Source organism: Dermacentor silvarum, chromosome 6 (genome assembly GCF_013339745.2).
Source record: "Dermacentor silvarum isolate Dsil-2018 chromosome 6, BIME_Dsil_1.4, whole genome shotgun sequence".
NCBI lineage: Eukaryota > Metazoa > Arthropoda > Arachnida > Ixodida > Ixodidae > Dermacentor > Dermacentor silvarum.
The window spans coordinates 158,986,770-159,000,476 of record NC_051159.1 but is presented as its reverse complement, the minus strand read 5'-3'; positions in this window follow the sequence as shown (position 1 = coordinate 159,000,476).

Sequence of the window (13,707 nt, the reverse complement as noted above, 5' to 3'; positions counted from 1 at the left end):
CATTTTGTAGTTCCCCCAGCACCTCCTCGCTCTCCACCCATGCCTGCAGTCTGTCCTTTATAATCTGCATCACCACCCTGTAAACCACTGACGTCACTGTTATGGGACGGTAGTTGTTTATGTCGGCTTTGTCCCCCTTTCCCTTATATATCATGCTCATCCTGCTCAGTCTCCACCCGTCGGGGGCTTTACCGTCCATTATCATTTTGCTCACTGCCTCTCTTAATGCTTTCTTAGATTTTGGGCCCAATGTCTTTATCAACATAATTGGGATGCCATCAGGACCTGTCGACGTGCTACTAGGAACCCTCTTCTCTGCCCTTTCCCACTCGCTTTGTGCCAGTGGAGCCACTGCACTGACTAGTCCATCCTCACCTGATTGAGCACATGCTATGTTTCGTTCTTTAAATTTTTCTGTCATCATTGTTCTTATCATCATTGTCACCACTGACCTCCACTAAAAACTCCCCCTAGTGGAGATCAGTGGCCCGACCACCTCAGCAGCAGCAACAACAAGACGCCGTCGATGACGTCAAGGCTCTCCGATTGACACTAAGCGAAAGCGCCAGTGCGACTCGGACCTTCGAGACGGACTTCGTAAACAATCCGTTTGGATATGTGTGCGCCGTGTATGAAAGACTGTGGCACATGAAAGACTTGACGCCGGTAAGTAGTGCCATGCGTGAAACGCCGAGTTTAGCGGCGCCGCCTGAGTCGGGTGAAACCGTGGCGCAGGTTTGTACAACGTGCAAGAGATTTCTCGTTAAGCAGAAGAATCCACTCTTTAGCGTTACTAATGGGTATCGTTACCCGCCCATGCCACCAGGGGCGCTATAACGTAAAATGATTCCAAACTGTTTTGATTCCAAACTCCTGACGTCAAATTTACGTAAGCACCCACGCAAGCATCGGGCGGTGACCCGCAGCGTTGTCTGAAGAAATAGGAGGTCACCTTTGTTCGCTTTGAAAACGAATAACATTGCGTGCACTGAGAGGTGTTTGTTATCTAATTGGCTGACAAGAGGCGAGGAGCACGCTTTAGTGGAGAGGGTTTCGATGAGGCAGAGCAAGCACAGTGAAAATAGATAACCGCATGAAGAGGGTGGTGCCGGCTTCTCCGATTGGTCCTCTTCGCTTTACTTAGCTTGCGGTGGCTGGTCGAAAATCGCGGCGGCGTGCAACGGATGGATAAAAAGGCCGCTAAAACGGACTCGGCAAGGAAGAGTTGACCGAGCGATGTCGTATACGTGCCGAAACAGTTCGATAACGTTTTACTGCCACGCAAAAAGGTTTATCATGCGCAAATAAATACATGTTCATGCAAATAATACAAATACATGCAAATAAATACTTATGGTCGTGGCTATGTCACTCTCTCCCTCCATCCATCCGCCGTGCGGCGTCCACACCTGCACTGCGCATCCTCATCCCCTTCCTCTCCTTGTCTCATCTCTCCTCTCGGCATTCCTCCTATCCGCATTGCGCAACGAATGGCAACACCTGCGGCTCCGCGCGCGATAATGCGAAGCAGCTTAGGTTAGAGGCGCGACGGTAGGCGCTGCATACTCCGCTGGGGGGCGCCACTGTAGTGAAAAGTTTGGTAGTTACCATGGAAACCAAACGGTAAATATAACGGTAGCTACGTACCTCAACCTAACGGAAACGACGAACTGAAAATTAATGGGAACTTGAGTCGGACCCCATGGCTGCTTCGCATAAAACTCGGGGTTCCCCTACGGGAGGATGGTGTAATTTTTTTTCAAGTTTCTTCATTATTAGCAGAGATAAAAAAAGGAAAATGACAAAAAGAAAACCAGCTGCGCGCTACGGTGCATGCGCTGTGACGTCATCCCGGCATGTCGTCTGCTGCGCGCCACCCGTACTCTGTGCATAGCTTTCGCCCCACTTCCCCTGCGTGTGCTCGGACTGCACTTAGCATCACTTGGCATTGCTTCGTATAACTTAGCATTGCTTCGTATAGCCAGGACCAGCTAGGAACCGATCAGCTTCGCTGTCTCTTTAGCCTTGCGCCACTAGTGCAAGCTATTTGTTTTTATTGCGATAGCAAATATATGGACACTCAAAGCTGATTTCGGCCGTCGCCGTGAGGTTCCGTATGACGACAAACGGCGATGAAGTCCTCGCCGCGCGCCGTATGCTTTATGTGCGAGTGAAAGCGCGCGAGGGACGCGCGCTATCACGGGGAGCGAGCGCACGGCGGAGAGCAAACGTGCGTTCTGCGCCGTGCTCCCTGAAGGGCTGCAGAATTAAGCGTCTCTTTCCTCCTTTGCAATCACCATATATATAGAGCAAACGCGACTTCTTCCGTAGCGCGAAAGGCCGTTTGGGGACGGGAGGGAGGGAGGGGAGGCGACGTTTAGCTGCGGCACCAAATGCGTAATTATATAAAAAATGCCGCAGTTTCGCCCGAAAGGTGAAGCATCAATTGCGATACCAAATTAGTAGAGAGCTATTCGGAGTAGGGATAGTAGTTTTATCGGCTGCATAAACTTGGACACATTCGCTTACTAACTTAATTAACAAACGTGGTGTCAGCGCGCACAAGCAAACGTGAATAGATCACACACGATGACCACAGACAACCACTGTCAAAATGCTCGCAGCAAGCGCAGCCGCCTCCGCGAGCGAAGGTTCGTGCGGTCTATCGCTTCAATGGAACCTTAGCGGTGAATGCACAGCGCATACAAAGGTCAGAGCCGTGTGGAGATCGCTTTCAAGATACGGTGCGGGCGACCGCCGCAGCCGGGCAAAGTACAAGCGCTGTTGGCAGAGTAAAAGCTGCCCCCTCCCTCCCGCGCTTCCTTTCCGCTTTCCTCATTTCGCGTGCGAGACTGAGTCGCCAGTTCCCCTTGCACCCGGTTGCAAGATACGCATTTGGTGTCGCAGCACAGCGTCGCCCTCCCCCTACCTCCCAACCATATCCCCACGGCCTTTCGCACGACGGGAAGTCGCGTTTGCTCTCCGCCATGAGTTCGCTCTCTGTGATAGCGCGCTTCCCACGCGCGCTTTCACTCGCACATACGGCGCGCGGCGGCGATTTTATCGCCCTTGGACTTTATACGGAACCTCACGGCGACGGCAGAAATCCACTGGAAGTATCCATATAATTACTATCGCAATAGAACGTTTCGAGGTGAGAAGGTGGTAAAGACTTCCGACGCTGCTCGACGAGTGTCCCGTTCTGATCTCGTCGAAAATCTCCGAGCCGACCCCAGAGGCACCGGCAACAGTCACCAACGCCGCGCGCGTTTGGTGCGATTGCGGGCATAACGCAGACGGCGTCGACAACAGTTCTGCGCGTTGCTCGTGCTGCTGCATGTCCAAGTTTATACAGCTGATAAAACTACTATCCTTACTCCGTATAGCTCTCTAGTAATTTGCTATCGCAATTGATGCTTCGCCTTTCGGGTGAAACTGCGACATTTTTTGTGCTCCGGTGAAGAAACGTTACAACTTGTTTCGTTACGACTGGGCCAAACCTGAAGGCGATGTCTAACACAGCGTCTCAAAGCGCCAGCAGCTATGAGGGAAGATGGATGGATGGAAAAACTATTATTTATCGAGGGAGGGGAAATGGGGAATACGTACGGGAAGGGGTTGGGTGAAAGGGAGCGGGTGGGCGGGTCCTTAGTCCAGGTGGGAGAATGGGATGGATAGATGGATGGAAAAGTTTATTTGGTCCTGCTATGGGGTGACCCATAGAAGGGCTAATCCCACGTCGGGACCGGAAGAGGGAGCACGCGCCAGGCGTTTGAAAGAGCTAGCTCGCGTTCGTAATAGAGAAGCGTGCGTGCGATCGTCGCCAAATAGTGAATAATAATAATAATAATAATAATAATAATAATAATAATAATAATAATAATAATAATAATAATAAAACGCCCCCATTCCAACCGGTGAAAGTGGATGTACAGCGAAGCTGGTGCGGACGTTGCACAAGCACCACCACCACCACAAGCGACGTACGTCCAGCGCGCACGCACGTGTGCGGAAGGGCAGCATGGATCTTCATTCTTCTAGGCCGTCCGCCAAGCGCAAATGCCTATTGAACTAAATTAATGCTTAAAAGTAAATTGCGTCAGAAGATGCGTAAAGTACGACTTACACACAAGCTGCAGACATGATAGCTTCGGATTGTTATTCAAATATACGAGAAAACATAAATCTAGCTGTTACGCGAGCACTGCAAGACAAAGCTCTTTTGCCAGCTGCGGGTTGAGGTCTGTCCAAGGTCGATCTGTCTGTGTGGTGGCGGTACCGTTAGCACAGCATATATCCTCATTCTTGTAGGCCCTCCGCCTAGCGCAAATGTGTTATTGAACTAATCGGTTTTCTCCAAGTGAAATGTGCCAGTAAATTCGTAAAGTACGACTTAAACATAACCTGCAGACATGGATAGCATCGTATTGCAAACCGAAAAATCGCCGCCCCTTCCACTCCGTGAAGATGGTCGAACCAGCGTTACTAGATGTAATCTAGTAACGCTGGGTCGAACAGCGAAGCTGTGAATTGCGCTACTTGCGGAGGATGGGACGCGTCGGCGTCCACGGGTGACGGCGTTCCTAGCGCGTTTCTCACGCTTTTTCTACAACCTTCCCAGACAATAGTCCTTGACCAAAGCTCCATTTATAGGCCTTTTCACAAACTGACTTTTGAGTAGCGCCATTGCCCGACATGGGCGACGTCTAGCGCCAGAACATGCTATGCCACCATTTTGGACTGTGGGCCTTGGGACAGCAGGCTGGCCGTACTACAGTGCCTAGAATATACTTACATTCTAGGCACTGTAGCCGTACTTCGGTTGCGTGATCTTCGCCGAGCATTTTTTCGATTGTTTTCTTTCGCTTCGCTTGTCTTGTGCCGCTTGACTTGTTACATGTTTCACGTGTTCGCGTGAGCGCTCAGTGTGAAGTGCAATGGCAATAGAAAGCCCAGCCAGTGTACGACGTATGTGGCGTTTCGTCGTCGGTTGCGGTCGCAGCCGCGTCTGCTTCGTCGAGACCTGGCGTGCTAATCAGCGGTATTTTAAGTGCGAAACACTTTAGGGGCCCGGGCTATCGGCGTCCGTTGCGCGTGATGACGCCCGGGCTGTCGACCTCGGCATCCGTCGCGCGTTTGTGTGCGAAGCACTTTAGGGGCCCGGGCTGTGGGCGTCCGTCGCGCGTGATCACGTCCTGGCTGTAGCGCTACTCCATCACCGGCGCATCACTGCTTCGCACTTTCCCAGGTTTCACGTTAGTGGAGCTGTATTTCTTACCCCGCTCTTTGCTGCTCTCGAATGTAATATATATATATATATATATATATATATATATATATATATATATATATATTTTTTCATTGATTGCAGGACCTTAGTCGCCGAACCTTCCCCCTACCTCACCCCAAGTTCAGCCGAGCGCAGGCTACCACCCTGCGTCTGCTACAAACAAATACGTACCCGTGACCCGCCCGCCTCCACCTTAACTCTCTGAAGTTTACAATACCCCCAACTGCCGGTGCTGTGGCACTCACCCGGCCACGCTTCCGCATATGCTGTGGGAGTGCCCAGCACAGTACACACACATTAACACCACGACCCTCTCGTCGAGGTTGCGTTAGGCTCTGCGGAGCTCCGCCCTCGACGACCAAACCTGGGCGACCTGCAGCACGCCCGTGAGGCGGCGGCGAGGCAAGCCCTCGACGTCCCCTCATGGGAGGCTTAGGCCCGGCCATCTTAAAGTGCTGGTTCAGCAATAAAAGTTTATTCCTCCCTCCTGTTATTGCTGGGCACATGCGACTGTAGTCGTCGATTGAATCTGATCACCATTACGTTTCGCGGTTGAAGGTTACCTCATTTATAGCGAAAACAGGCGCGTACGTAGCTGTCCGGTAGTGCTTAGAACCAGGCGCCGGCGGCCAGCCGACGCGTGTCAGAGGTTGGTAGATATGCGGTGGTTACTCCATACGCTTCCGACGCAACTCAACAGCTCAGTCATGCAAAATTTATTGAATCTGGTGCAGCGCAGGGTGCTTACAACCAAATGTCAAAGCAGAAGCGTAGCGCTCGAGCTGCGCGGTACCTGCGGCGAACTGATACAGCCCAGGTGCTAGATTTCGAAATTACCTTTTGTGCATGCAGGGCCGCGCAGGGCGCGTGTGAACACAGAGACAATGTTTTCGCGGACACAGGGGCTGCATAGATGTTCCACAGGGCACGATTTTCCCAGATCGTTGCGAAGTATATTTACCGACTAGTTCTCTTGCAGAATGCTTCAATTTGTCTCATACCGGTGTCACCCGGCCACTTTTAATCGCGATCGAGCCCAATCTGGATCGGAATGTTCGACCACAATTGACACCCTTCCGCCGCCGAGCAAGGAAGCCAATCGCGCCCGAGAAATTCGATCCAGATCGGGCTCGATCACAATCAAAAGTGCGCCGTGTGACCCCCGTATTAGGCACTGGAATGAAGTCGTGTTTGAAAGAATAACAAATGTAGCCTCTGCCACTACATACGAGAAAATAGTGCATCGAAGAGCTGACGATTCTCGCAACGTATGGGAAATGTGCCGAAAAGGGTTTACTAAAATGCATTATTTAACTGATGTGTGCATTGGTTCCCATTAGATTGAAATGCCAAGTCCTCAGGTGATGCAGGAAACCGATGAAGCGTGAATATACCTCATCGGCAGTGGTCTCGCGGAGTGCTGTGTTGTGGACATACTTAGTCCACAAAACGTTATTTTCCGCTGGTTGTTTGTGCACCCATAAACTGCACAGAGAAGGAAAGCGCAGTCAAGGTCGGCAGAAAACCAGATGGGATGATGAAGTTAGGAAATTTGCAGGCGCAAGTTGGAATCAGCTAGCGCAAGACAGGGGTAAGTGGAGATCACAGGGAGAGGCCTTCGTCCTGCAGTGGACATGAATAGGCTGATGATGATGGTGATGAAACTGCACAGTGCTTGCCTGTAGCCTTTTGATGGGTATATGCCATTATTTACGAGCGTAAGTCATTCGTGACAAAAATAAACAGAAACATCGAAGAAAAGCTACCACTCCGCAATGCAAGCGCAAGGCAAGCTCACAGTCCAGACCGAACAGGCAACACTGACACATACTCTCCACGCCAGACCGTCGGAAGCGCCCTCGTGAAAACGTCTATACAACCAACGCTCACGCGAACTCCTCTCACACCCCACTCCTCCGTTGACCTACTTTTTATTGCGATAGCAATTATATGGACACTCAAAAGCAGATTTCTGCCGTCGGCGTCGCCGTCGCCGTCGCCGTCGCCGTGAGGTTCCGTATGACGTCATTTGGAGAAGAAATCGTCGCCGCGCGCCGAACGCTGTATGTGCGAGTGAAAGGGCGCGAGGGGCGCGTCTTTCACGGGGAGTGAACGCACGGCGGAGAACAAACGCGCGTTCCGCGCCGTGCTCGCTTAAGGGCTGCAGAAGTAGGCGTCTCTTTTCTCCTTTACAATCACCATATATGTAGAGCAAACGCACCTTCTTCCGACGCGCGAGAAGCCGTGGGGGAGGGGGAGGGAAGGGAGGCGACGTTTAGCTGCGGCACCAAGTGCCTATTTATATCACAGGCTCCGGCAACAGTCACCAACGCCGCACGCATTTTGAGCGAACGCGGGCAAAACGCCGATGGCGTCGACAACAGTTCTGCGTGTTGCTCGTGCTGCTGCATGTCCAAGTTTATACAGCTGATAAAGCTAATATCATTACTCCGTATAGCTCTCTACAAGTTTGCTATCGCAATTGATGCTTCGCCTTTCAGGTGAAACTGCGACCACTTTTTTCCTACACCGCCATTGGTGTAGGAAAACGCCACCTACGCCACCTCCAACGCGGGTATTGGACGGCGCGACTTACAAGTGGAAAGGGGTCACTCCAACCCCTTTCCACTTGTTGAGCTCTTCTTTTCCTCTCCTGTCTAGCTAGATGACGTGGCCCCTTTCTAGCGAAGTCCGACAACGACGGCATATGATCCGCATAAACAGCTTTGCTGTAATATACGAGAAAACATAATTCTGTTACGCGGAAACTCGGACACAAACCCCTTTTCCAGCGGCCGTTTTTTTGGGTGAGCACGCCGAGAAAAATCCCGACCAACTATACTCCGTTTCATTAAAGGGAACCTGAGACATCCACCCAAATGTAGCAATTTGCTACAATGGAAACCCAACCGGGTTCCTCGAAAGAAAGCCTCCCAGTTGAAGAAAAATTCGTCCTGGTCCGGGACTCGAACCCGGGACCACCGCCTTTCCGGGGCAGCTGCTCTACCATCTGAGCTAACCAGGCGGCTAGCAGATGGCAGGGCGAAGTCGAATTTGTCGACAACTCGAAGCAAAGGCAAGTGTTGCACCTCCACAGCGTTGCACCTGATGCATCAGGTGCAACGCTGTGGAGGCTAGAGATACTTTTTGCCGTGGCTGCGTTCGCACTTGCAAATAGTTCGGTGTTTTTGACCGATTTTTGTGAAAATGTTCTTCAGAAAAGCTCAGTTCGGAATGAAAAAAAAATAACTTATCAGTAGAAACAAACAAACCATGTACTCATACGGCTGCTAACACGTTTTAGATCAATTTGCTTTTGGTTGTTGTTTTTTTATTTGCAGCCCGACGCGACAGCTTCACGTGCATGCTCTCGCGAGCAAACGCCGTTGGCGCGCAGCGAAGCATAGATGGAACGCGCGGAGTGATAAATTTTGGTGACCGTACTTCTTGCGTAGCTTCCACAGCGTTGTACCTGATGTGTGAAACGGAGTATAGAGGCTAACAGCTTCGCTGTAATAGAAGGAAAAAAACTGCAGCAGATCCAACGAGTTGGAATTAATATACAGCGAAGCTTTGTGTGAGTGCATAAAGAGTCGAAAGCCGAGCACACACACGCACGCATACAAGCGCTGGCGCACACAAATTATACTGAGCCTTTTGTTAAGCGGATTTGCTGACTGCTAGCGAGTACGACGGACGCCTTGAACGCATCATGGTTTCAGAGGCAGCATGCGTATACGTACGTAGCTAAATTCGAATCCATTCTGTCCGCAATAAGCGTTTAATACCTCATTACCGTGAAACCGTGGATGCGCGAAGGCGAGCTTTCTGGTTCTTTCTCCCCGCACGGCCGGCGCCGCCGCGGATGCGCAGAGACCAGACATACGTGGTGGTAATGCAGGGAACCCAGCGGCGGTGACGCGCGCCTCCTCCGTGATTGGTTGGCCTATTCGCCGACAGAACAGCCGTGGACCTTTTATAAGCGTAAGGCTTCGTCCTTACACCGGACGTGCTAGAGTGGTGGCGGCAGTACCGGCCACGCAGGGAGAGACGTCCTCCTTTCCCTTCTCCTGACCCCCTTCCGTCGCAGGAACTTGGCCCCTCGACAGCCTCGGAGGACGAAGAAGCACCCCAGGAGCCGCACAGGTGTCCTGACTGCGGCGTGGCCACGCGACCATCCGCAGCCCATTTGTTTTGGGAGTGTCAGCGCTACGCTAAGCAGCGGGACCACCACCTGAGGGCGGTGCAAGTGTCGTCCTACGAGGAGTGGATTAGGCCGGCAACTGGATTGGCGGATTCCGACAGGGCCATTCTGGACTCGCTCTTGGGTTTCGCCAAGGACACGCAGCTTCTAGGACGGCTCTAATTTCTCCTTCCCTCTCCCCTTCCTATTCCACATAATAGGCCTTCGAGCCATCCTACAATAAATACATTTTCATCATCATCATAAGCGTAACTTTTAAAATTTTAGGACTCTGATTTCTGAACCAAACTGTAGGTAACCACAGAAGCTGCGGCCGCTGGTGCCATATATTAACAGTGAAAGTAGTTACAAATAGATTTGCAGGTATCATTATCATCAGCCTATTTTTATCTCCACTGCAGGACGAAAGCCTCTCCCTGCGATCTCCAATTACACTTGTCTTGCTCTAGCCGATTCCAATTTCCACCTGCAAATTTCCTAATTTCACCATCCCACCTAGTTTTCTGCCGTCCTCGACTGCGCTTCCCTTCTCTTGGCCCCCATTCTGTAACTCGAATGGCCGACCGGTTATCTACCCTATGCATTACATGGCCTCCCGAGCATTCATTTCTTTCTCTTAATGCCAACTAGAATATCCGCTATGCCCGTTTGCTCTCTGATTCACACCGCTCTGTTCCTGTCTCTTAACGTTACGTCTAACATTTTAACAGCGGAGCTGTTTAAGCTCTTGCTTAGCCGCGTAGTGCGAACAAAAAACTGCGCCTGGCGATGACGTCACCGCGCGTTGCCGAGCAACGCCTCGCACAGCTGGTGCTAGGCGTTGCTAGGCGACGCACGTGACGTCATCGCTCGGCGAGGTTACCACCCTCTCCTAGTTTACCGTCGCCACAGCGCGAGGCGCGGCCGACGTATCCGGCGTTCGTCGGCGTGCCCCGGCTGCAGCCGGCGTGGAGATGCGATATGCTGCATTTCGCCCGGCCTCGTCACCCAAAAAAGGACCGCAACCTTGTCTCGTCGAGCAAGATGGGCTGGTGGATAGTCGTGATTATTGAAGGCACGAAAACCGACCCATCCATTGTCCAAAGTGTGCGTCGCGCCGCCAGGACGCATGCGTATTTTGGACGAAACCAAGAGTTTCAGGATGATACGAAACTGCGAACTCGCTGTAAGTGCCGCCACCAGTTTCCGTCAAATCCACCAGAAAAATCATAAAGCACGACTTAACCACAACCTACAGACGTGATAGCGTCGTATTGTAATTTGAATATACGGGGGAAAATCTTGATAAGCAGCCAAGGATCTTTTAATGCTATCGCGTTCCACTCTTCTTTCTGGGGTTTTACGTGCCAAAACCAGTTCTGATTATGAGGCACGCCGTAGTGGAGGGCTCCGGATTAATTTTGACCACCTGGGGTTCTTTAACGTGCACTACAACGCAAGCACACGGGCGTTTTTGCATTTCGCCTCCATCGAAATGCGGCCGCCGCGGCCGGGATTTGATCACGCAACCTCGTGCTCAGCAGCGCAACGCCTAGCTATAGCTGACTGAGCCACTCTTAAAGGCGAAGCTTAAGCGTCCTCCAATTCTGATGGTGTTTCGCTGTACTTTGGTTCTAGACAACATTGAGGGGAACGTTAAAAACCGAGCCTTTCTGAATTTTGATCGGGCCCCATGTCGCAGAAAATACGGTGCCGGTGTCGGCGTCAACGGCGTCCAATAACGCTATCGCGTTCCACTCTTAAAGGCGAAGCATATAAGCGTAATCCAAGTTTTGTTGGGCAAAGGGGACCGTTCGGAAGCTTTTAGAATGTTTTGGGGGCGATGGCTATCTGCAATTCCTGTAAATGACCCCCCCCCCCCCCCCCCAACACGGTAATTTAATATATGTCGCAAAACAACGCGAGCGCATGCCCACACGCACATACGCAAACGGCGAGTCAAAACTAAATCTCCACCGCACGGCGACGTTGTGAGTGACTTCTCGATGACGTCACGCATATACTGGGGGAGCTTTTACGTCAGCAGGTAGTCTGTACCTTGGTAGTCTGTGCGATAGTCGAAGTGTGGTGAAAACGAGTCTGACATCTTTTTGAAATTCTCGGAGTTTAACAGCGTTGATTCGCTAAGGGGGAACGAACGGTCAGGGATCGCTCGTGATGCAGTAAACGGAGACGCTGGGCGGTGTTTTAGAATTAATTTCCTGGAAACAAAATGCCCCAAGGCTTTGTATTTGGCGTAAATGATAAGGGCACATAATACTGTGAACCTTCCAAAAACCAGGAGTTGCCTTTCAAGCGGTGATATATATACAGGGTGTCCCAGCTAAAAGTAGCCAATGTTTTAAAAACGACGGAGCGTGCTAGGAGGCTCAAACCAACTCATTGGTGTTGAGAATCGCGTGTCCTAGTCTGACGTATTTTTTTCGTTTTGCAAAATCAATTAATTAGTATAAACCGATTGCCTAACTTTTTAAATATTGGCTTCACCAAGAAAGTGTCAGTACGAAAGTTGTAGATCACATTTAAAAATGGCCGACTGAAGTGTTTGCAACTAAATACCGTTGATGGAACTTCTTGTAATTGCCTTTAAGGAAAACCCCACGAAATACAAAAACAACCACGTGATTGCGCCTAAAGCCCCTATATATCAAAAGTAGCGCCATTCTTAGATCTTGCCGCCACCGCGCGCACCCCGGCGTTTCCTCCTGACCGCCTCCTGTCGCCCCAGCCTCCTCCGCTCCCCCATTGGTCAATCCATGTCACGTGGACGCACGCGTTGCGCTTTTGTATATTTTTTTCTTTCCAGCGCGCTCCGACTGCCATTCTCGGGCCTGTGCGACGAAAGTGCTGTACGCACAAACGGATCAAACGTGTTAGGGACAAGAACTTCGTTGTGATAGCATGCTGCTGCACCTTAAGTTGCCGCAACCGACAAGGCGAGGGCAAAAGGCTTTTTTTGTTTACCATCCGGCGTGCGCAAACGCTTGCTGCACACTTGATATTTGCGCCGTCTCGCATCGTCGCGTTGCTACTTCCAAAACGGCATTATTAAGACCAGTTACTGACTGACGAAGCAAAATTCGCGCCTCAAAACTTCTCCGCAGGGCGCGATCGAAGTTTTCCTCGGATTTCCTCTGGTAGCGCGTTAGCTGTCGTCTGCCACGGCAGGCCCGACGCAGGCGGCGCCACTGTCGATATCGCGCCTCGATCGCGCTGGTCTCGCCGAGCGCGATAGTGGAACGGAGGAGGAGGGAAGTGGTTGGCGCTACTTTTTATATATAGGGGTTTTAATTGCGCCACTATTTCAGCGCCCCCAGACGACCCATCAGTAAAGGACATTGTTTGCATGCCTTTTTTCGAGACTCAATCGCGTGCCCTGCAAGGTGTGCCCTTTCGCGATCGGGCGCACAGAGCGAGCGGCGGTGATGAAGGTGTGTCGCGCTTCGGCGTGACGTGGCATAAACACATCATTCGCTCCAGTTGTGGAATGAAGCCCGCACACACAAGGCAAGAAAGAAAAAAAAAGAAAAGAACCTCGGGCTTCAGTAAATGTTGACCGCACAACTGTTTATTCGGGAAGGTAAATGCAATTGTCATGTTGTTATTTTCGTTCGCGATTATATCTTATACTAGCGAGAGTTGCTGGCGCGTATCTTGCGGCCACCTGAAACGCCAAACCCGTCCCGGAACCGCTGTACAGATATGCGGATTTCGTTTCTTGATCGATCGTCTGGGGAGCGCTGAAACTGTGGCGCTATATCACGTGGTTGTCTTTGTATTTCGCGGGCTTTCTTTAGAGGCAATTACAAGAAGCTCCATTAACGGTACCTAGTTGCAAACACTTCAGTCGGCCATTTTTAAATATGATCTACAACTTTCGTGTTGTAACTTTCTTTGTGAAGCCAATATTTAAAAAGTTAAGCAATTAGTTTATACTAATTGACTTTGCAAAACGAAAAAAAAAAATTGGCTGTGGTTTAGCTCTGGTTAAACCTAGTCGAGTAGCGATAGCTACAGACCCCCGGCTGCGCTTAGGCTTCGCTTGTAGTTAGACGTGTTGTTATTAAACTTAGCGGTTCCCCACTAGATAAAGAAAGGAGAGACGTTGTGGTCAACCTACGGGTAAAACAGTATTTTTCACACCAATGAATACGCTTCTATGATCCGTAAAGTAATGCGCTTTTGTTGCGACATCGTCAATGGCGTAGTTCGA